The 8,588-nt window shown below is 31.9% G+C and overlaps 1 pseudogene; it reads left to right on the top strand.

Moving 5' to 3' along the window:
* Positions 1–603: 603 nt before the first annotated feature.
* Positions 604–1,254, top strand: LOC127544001 (cyclin-dependent kinase 4-like; annotated as a pseudogene).
* The last annotated feature ends 7,334 nt before the right edge of the window (positions 1,255–8,588 follow it).

An 8,588-nucleotide genomic window follows, 5' to 3' on the forward strand; every position in this document is an offset into this window, starting at 1 on the left:
TTATTCTTCTCCCTGCCAGGGAGTCATATTGACTTATCTCCTGTGCTTCACTCATTGCTGATAGTAATCACATCAATTCATTTTATTTGAAATTTCTAAAATACACTAGGAAAAATAAATTGCTTAGTGTGGCACAAACAGGAGATGAATGGGGAAGACATAAATAAGTGATGCTCAGATAGTATGATATTGTATTTAAATAGGAGTGCTGTTGATCAGGTTTGATTTCTTCTCTCAGAAGTCCTATTTACATTTGTAATGTAACTCATCAATAAGAACTCTTCTATATCAAACTATCAGATTATACTACAGTTTTGTAATAAAGTTAATTATTTCTTAGATAAACATCTGTTGGTAGGAGAAGTAACTCTGGGGAGTCTCTAGTTAGGTCTACCATATTTGACCCCTTAGGACTGAGTTACCCAACATTACTATGCTGGGACAACTCTATTGCCTAGATAAGATACCATCCCTGTCCCATTCAGTGTGGTCCCTAGTGCCAGAGGAGACACAGGATGGACAAGGACCCAGGATAGAAGCAAAGGCTAAGATTGGAATGAGATGATGGATAAGCCCTGTTACACTGCAGCAGCTATTTCATGACTCAAGAGTAGAAAAATCCAGACAGGAGGAGGAAATGATGGGAGGCAAGGAGCTGCTTGTTAGCATTGTCCATGAAGTGGACATCCTTGGGAGGTTGAAAGCTTTTGAACATTTCAATGTTGTCAATGGATGTCTTAGCAACTGCCCAAACTGATCAAGAAACTAAGGTGACCTTGGTGTTGGAGCATGTAAACCAAGACCTAAAAACATATGTGGATAAAGCCCATCCACCTGTCCTGTCCTGGGGGACTCTTAAAGACCAAATTAGATAGTTCTTCATTGTCCACCATGAACAGAAATCAGGAATCATACTTGTGACTAGTAATGGAAGAGTCAAGCTGGCTGACTTTGGCTTAATCTGACTCTATAGCTACCAAAAGGCACTCAAACTTATGGTCATCACTCTTTACTGTTCATCTCTCAAGGTTCTCCTGCAGTCAGTGCATACATATAATACCTGTGGGCACATGCGGTATTGGCTGCATTTTCACAAATATTTTCCATAGGAAGCCTCTGTACTGTGGAAACTCTGAAGCTAATTATTTAAGTAAAGTCTTTGACCTGATTAGGCTCCTAGTAGAATATGACAGACATCCTGATGTTTCTTTGCCCCATCAAGTCTGTACTCTTTATATTTCCAAGATTTTATAGTCTGTTGCACCTGACCTAGAGAGAGCTGAAGTACAATTAAAGCTAGAAATGTTGATCTTCAGCTCTTACAAATGAATCACCAATTTCCAAACTCCGCAATATATTCACATATAGTCAGCTGAGGTAGGAAATCTAGAATAATCATTGAAGTAACTGTATCCAGGAAAAATACAGAAAGAAGAAACACTATCATCAATCCTCCATATGGAAACTAGTATCACACTGTAATAGCATCACAAGGAAGGAGGGAAAACATATTTCTTTATATACATACCACCCTTTTCAAATCCTTATGCATTTTACCGAGTTTTTACTGTCTTAATGACATTCCCCACTTTCCAATACATTTTGTAAAAGACATCCCTTTGTCCTATTTTAATTTCTCTATTTTTTGAGGGGAGGGGAATTTATATAAAATAAAATAAAATATGACACAGTTGGAAGAGAGATGAGATGGGGAATGAAGAAACAAAGGAAGGGAATAAAAACACTTGTCAAAGTAGAGGGAAAGATTCTCAAGAGCTAGCACCATATTTTCTTGTATAAGAAATCATTAAGTAAGAACAAACAAAACAGCTAGGTCACATGTATATTGCACTAATATATATGTATATAATATTAAGAACAAAAGCCTTATGTCAGAGAGAACCAATGGATAATTAATTTATGAAGAAGAATAATAGACTACTAGAAGGCATGTAGTTGTTCCCATCCAACTGGACAAATTACCTTAATTGATGAGATCTCAAATTCACCAAAATATTAAAGAAAATGATATATGGTGACTTCTTTTCTCAGATATAATAATAAGCAAAAATTCTAGTAAGAGTTTTGACAGAATTTATTTGCTCCCATCAACAGAACAGTCTGATTGCTGTCTTCTTCTTTAAATGATTGATTGTTGAAGTGAATTCACTAAATCAATTTTTCATTGATGAGTTCTTGAATGACAAATTCTAATTACATCATAAACTCACTTTGCATCAAGAATAATCTTTTAAAACAGAAATGACAATACAGTGATAAAACCACACCAACACACACACACACACACACACACACACACACATACACACACACACACTAAATAGAAATAGCAAAAATCTTGTAAACTGAGCTATTTCATAAATCATCAGGTATGGCTAAATGAATGTCAGATAATAGAGCAAAACAATAGTACCCTTACCAGACAGACAGAAAAAGTGAATAGCTAGATTTTTTTGATAATGGATTTCTATAATTTTATGATTAAAAACTGATGAATAGAAATACCAACTTCTGAAAAACAAACAGGAAGCAAAAAGACAAGACTGGATAAATACTTCATTAATATGAATCCAGAAAAATAAGGTGGCAAAAAAAAAGAGACCGATTGACCAGGAAGTTAATTAGAAAGTTCTCAGAAAATGGAGTTTCATTTATATATTGAAGGATTGCTGAATATTGAGTAAAAATATTTTTTCTAAAATTTTGCAGCTTAGAGGGTGGGGCTAAAATGGCAAAGAGGAGAGATGTCTTTTTCTGAGCTCCCCTGATATCCCTCATGTTAACAGTAAGCCAAGCCTCTGAATTGATTTTGTAGTGACTCCACAAATACTTGGAATGTAACAAAATTCCATCAGAAGATATTTTGAGGATGGTGTGCTAGGGAATCTACTAGGAGGAATCTAGAGCAGTGTTGGCTACTGTGTCCTGGTTGCAAGCCAGTAGATCAGCAGATTAGCTTTAAGACATCCAACAAAATTACAAAAGGCAAATAGTGAGCCCCTAAAACCCAGAATATGGGAACCTGGTCACACTCACCTAGCCCTGGAAGTTAGCACCTACCTAGCAAAGCCACTTTTGCCTATAGAGGAAGCCTGGAAAATCTCCCCTTTGTCCTAACAGTAGACCTCAACCTTAAAAAAAAAAAAAAAAAAAAAAAAAAACACCTCTGACCATAGATAGTTTTAATGGGGAAAGAGAGAAACAGATTTCAAACCCCAAGTATACTAAAAGCTGATCATCTCCAGATGAAGCCCCAAAGAGTGATATAAATCGGTCCCCATTTCACAAGGTTCTCTTGGAATAATTTAAAAAGCATCTTAAAAGAGAGTTAAAAGAAAAATAGGGAAATGAAATGAGAACTTTCCAAGGGGATTTGGAATGGAAACACAGAAATTATCTGAGGAAAACACCTTACAAAATAGATTTAGTGGAATGGAAAAAGCATATAACTCCTTACAAAACAGATGTGACAAAATGGAAAAAGAAAACAACTCCTTGAGAAACAGAATTTGTGAAACTGAAAAAGAAAATAACTCCTTGAAAAACAGAATTAGTGAAATGAAAAAAAAATCCATAGACTAAAACAACTCATTTAAAAATCCAATTGACTTAATACAAAAGGAGCTAAAAAGGTAACTGAAGAAAATAATTCACTAAAAATTAGAACTGAACAAATGGAAATGAATGACTCAAGCAGACATCAAGAATCAGTCAAACAAAACCAAAAAAATGAAAAAAAAAATAGAAAAAGTAAATATGTCAATATGTCATGGGAAAAACAACTGATCTGGAAAATCTATGAGAGATAATCTAAGGATTTTTGTAATTCCTGAAAACCATGATGAAAAAAGTATCTAGACATTATATTTTAGCAAATCATCAAGAAAAACTGCCTTGATATCCTAGAATCGGGAGGTAAAATAGACATTGAAAGAATTCACCAACTACTTCCTGAAAGAGCCCAAAATGAAAACTCCAAAGGATATCAAAGCTAAATTTTAGAATTCTGAGACCAAGAAAAAAATATTGCAAGCAGCCAGAAAGAAACAATTCTAATATCAAAGAGCTACAGTCAGTATTACCAGGACCTAGCAGCTTCCACCTTAAAGATTGAATGACCTGAAATCTAATATTCCAAAAGGCAAAGCAACTTAGATTGCAGCCAAGAATCAATTATCTAGCTAAAATGAGCATTATCTTTCAGAGAAGAAGATGGGCATTCAATGACACAGGTGAATTTCATTTATTTCTGATAAAATCAGAGCTGATCAGAGCTGAACAAAAAATTTGATCTCCAAATACAGAAGTCAAGTGAAGTATAAAAAGGCAAAAAGAAAAGAACTTGAGAACTATATCTTTGTTATGGGTATATTTAGAGAGTGCAGGTATAATTTGAATTTATGTGATAATATAAAACAGAAAATATAGGTGGAAATGGGATTGTACTGGAAAAAGAAAATAAAGAGGCAAAGAAGACCTGTTAAAGTCAGGAATTATATGAACACAATTACAAAACATTCTCCACACAAATAAAGTCAGATCTAATCAATTGGAAAAAATCAAGTGCTCCTTGGTAGCCCAAATGAATATAATAAAAATGACAATGCTACCTAAATTATAATCTACTTATTCAGTGCCATACCAATAAAACTCCGGAGAAATTATTTTGCAGATCTAGAAAAAAATAATAGCAAAGTTCATCTGGAAGAACAAAAAGCCCAGAATTTCAAGGGAATAATGAAAAATGTAAATGAAGGTGACCTACCTGTGCCACACCTACAACTATATCATAAAACAACAGTCTGGTAATGGTTAAGAAACAGAGTGTAGATCAATGGAATAAGTTAGGTTCACAGGGCAAAATAGTAAATTACTATAGTAACCTAGTGTTTGACAAACCCATCAGCTTTTGGGATATAAACTCACTGTTTGACTAAAACTGCTGGTAAAAGTAGAAATTAGTATGACAGAAATTAGGTATTGATGCACACCTAACACTATATACCAAGACAAGATTGAAATGGATTCATTATTTAGACATAAAGGGTGATTTTAAAAGCATATTAGAAGAACAAAGGATAGTTTATCTCTTAGATCTGTGGAGAAGGAAGGAATCAGTGGCCAAAGATCAATGAAACAACAGATTTAGTCTCTGTCCCTTCTAAGGTGATCCTTGTTATTTCTGTTTCCTTGCTCATTTATTTTTCTTTATATCATCATCAATATACAATGTGTTTATTTAACTATATTCTCCCTCCACCCTGAATTGTTCACTATTCAATAAAAGTCTTTATAGGCATCATTGTAATATGTATTTTTGGTCCATCTTAATTCTTTTATAATATTTGAGATAGTAGAGAAAAAGGCTGTATTTTCTCTGTGTGAGTAATGAAATTGTTTAAATTTCCATTTCAAATGGGTAAAAAGTGTTATCACACACAATCCTATATTTTGTTTTTCATCATCCTAGATCTTGTGCAGTGAGAACAAAAAGATAAACGCTATTTGGACATCATAGACAAATGACAGGCTAATCAGATAGTCTCATTCTCCCATCCCTTCCAAAACATGACAAACATTAGGACCAGTGATGTACCAATTGAGAATCAAGATACTTAATTGTTTCCTGTATACGTATGGAAAATGTCTTCTTCAGAATTGTTCTCATTCCTGTAGCAACAATTTTCTGTTTGCTAAGTGAGGTTTTACCTATTTAGGCTTAAAACAAAAAACAATAAATATTTACTGATATAAAAACCTCTGAATATATTGTTTTTTGTTGCTGATTTGTAACTATCAAGGTCTATTGTTAAAACAGAAATTATTGGATCAAAATGTATGATTACTTTTGGTAATTTTAACATATTACAAATTACTTTCCAGAAAAAAAATTAAAATTCTGCAATTATGCCAGTAATAAACAAATGGTTCTGTCTCATCATAATCTTGCCAGGATTTAACTTTGTTGGTTAGTACAAAAATTTTATTTCCTATTTTAAAAATTGTTCTTATCATTTGAAACTATACTTACTGTAGATTAGGAATATTATAGTGATGTCAAAAAGTTTGTTATATATTTTAAATATCAAATATTATGCATGATAGTTGACATGAATATTTTTCCAATTTATTATTGGTTGTGGAACAAAGATTTTATTTATAAAACTCTAAAACCTATATTAAGAAAAAAAAAAGGTCTATCTTCCTCCTACATAGAGGCTAGTGGTCTCTATCATTATTCTTTTTTTTTAATTTTAACTTATTTTTTTATTGTTCTCAAGGGCTTTTTCATATTCATATATAGATATATCTATATCTCACACATCTCAACTTTTGTACAGTATTTCTTTCTATTTGTTCAATTGAATGAAATTTATTGACCAATAACAATTGAGATAAACATTTGATATATTTTAATCCCATTTTCTAGGTTTTAAAATATGTGTCATACTACAGGAGTTTACGTTTATACATAAATATGTATGTATAATATGTGGTCTGATAACCCTTTTCTGTTGAATTATTTATTATTTCTTAAGTATATTTGCTGAATAATTAATCTTTTCTGCAGTTTATTTTTAAAGATTTCTCAAAGATTTGATTGTATGGCTTTAATTAGATATTTGCAGTATTCATTCAATTATTTTTAAAATTTTGTTTATTTTATTTTTAATTAATGAAATAAAACAAGCAGCTTCATAACATAATAGAATAATAAAAAAGTCTATTTCACATGACATGCCAAATTTATTAAATAAGATTGTATATTTTTAAAAATTACATTATAAATTTATTATGTATTTTTTCATCCTCTCACCATAGAAATGGCTCCACCAGACACAAATAGCTGTCTGTCTGTCTATCTATCTATCTATCCACCTACCTCTCTATCTATGTATCTATATGTATGTATGTGCATATATCTATATCTATCTATGTATGTGTATGTATGTGCATGTATCTAGATCTACCTATCTATATGTATGAATAAAATATTTTTATATATTTCTATTTATAAATTCTTCCTCTATTTTTCCATTAACATACAGATTTAATCATAACTGTTTAGTAAAGATTTTAAAGGTCAGCATTGGGCTTCCTTAATTTTTTTTTTTTAACTCTGGAACTACAAGTTTGAAACTTTCAATAGCTTTTCTTTTCAATGGGCACTTTAAGCAATTTTGTTCACTTGTTTTTCCATATAATTATCATGATTTTTGCCTCATTTTATAAAGAAGTTACCTTGTATTTTGACTGGTATCACATCATCATTATCATCATTATTATTATTTTTATTTTGGATAAGACTTGTGATTTCATTGGTGAAATAAATTCCTTATCAGTGAAATTACTCTACCTGTTAAGATCAGCAATCCTATTGCTAATGAGTAAATAAATTATTCCATTGCTTGATGTTAATAATTAACAAACAAAACAGAATAAGACTCGGTGTAACATAACAGACCAGGAAGTAGCCTTGGAGTTTAAGTATTTTAGGTTCAAATTAAGCCAGTATTAATAACTTTCGTCATTCTGGGTAATTCATATAACATATGAACGTTCCAAACAATTCTGTAGGACATATTTTTCACAAAAGTTTAACCTATGCACAAGGAGATGAAATGTCTTCACCTGAGAACTCCCCACAATGATGAAATCATAGTTCTGATTAAAACACACACACACACACACACACACACACACACACACACACACACACACACTTTAGGTCTAATTTAAATAGTTCACACCACATTTCCAATAGTTTAGTTATTTTATTGTTATTATTATTTTGTTGTTTTGCTGAGGCAATTGGGATCAAGTGACTTGCCCAGGGTCACTCAGCTAGGAAGTATTAAGTGGCTGAGGTCAAATTTGAACTCAGATCTTCTTGATTTGAGGGCTGTTGTTCTATCCACTGTACCATCTAGCTGCCCCCTAGTTCACTTATTTTAAAATCTGTACATAAAATATGTTGAATTTTTTCATTATATACTTGAAAAAAAATTAATTCATTTTTACTGTGAGTTTTTTTTTTTTTTTCACATTACAAGAGTACACTTCAAACTTCAAACAACTGTGAAATTATTCTGGCTTCCTTTTTTTGCGTGTCCCAATATTTTAGTTTGTGATGAAATTGAAATCAGTTATTCCTAAAGTCTTATCTAGTTCTCAAATTCTGAGTTTTTATGTTGGCATTTTAACAGTTTTTAATATAAGGTGTCATCTTAATCCATTTTTCTTGCATGAAAATAAGCTGAATTAAATAAGTATGATTTTCCCAAAGGAGGTTTTATAATGTTTTGGGGTATTCTAAACCATACACAAACAAGAGCATATGGAGGACCTTAGAAACTAGTCTCCTAATAAGAGGATAATATTACCATTCAATAGTTCTGTGCCTTTCAAATAGTCAAATGAGCCTCACAGGAGTTGGTCTTCTATGAAGGAACTCTGGCTATGCCAAATCATTTATTGGGAAGTTGAAAAAAGATAATTGGCTTTAAAAATAGTCAATAGCCTTTGATTCAAATTTCCATAGCACTACAACTAAATTAATGTTTAAT

The sequence above is a fragment of the Antechinus flavipes genome, chromosome 1 (genome assembly GCF_016432865.1).
Source record: "Antechinus flavipes isolate AdamAnt ecotype Samford, QLD, Australia chromosome 1, AdamAnt_v2, whole genome shotgun sequence".
NCBI classification, from domain to species: Eukaryota; Metazoa; Chordata; class Mammalia; order Dasyuromorphia; family Dasyuridae; genus Antechinus; species Antechinus flavipes.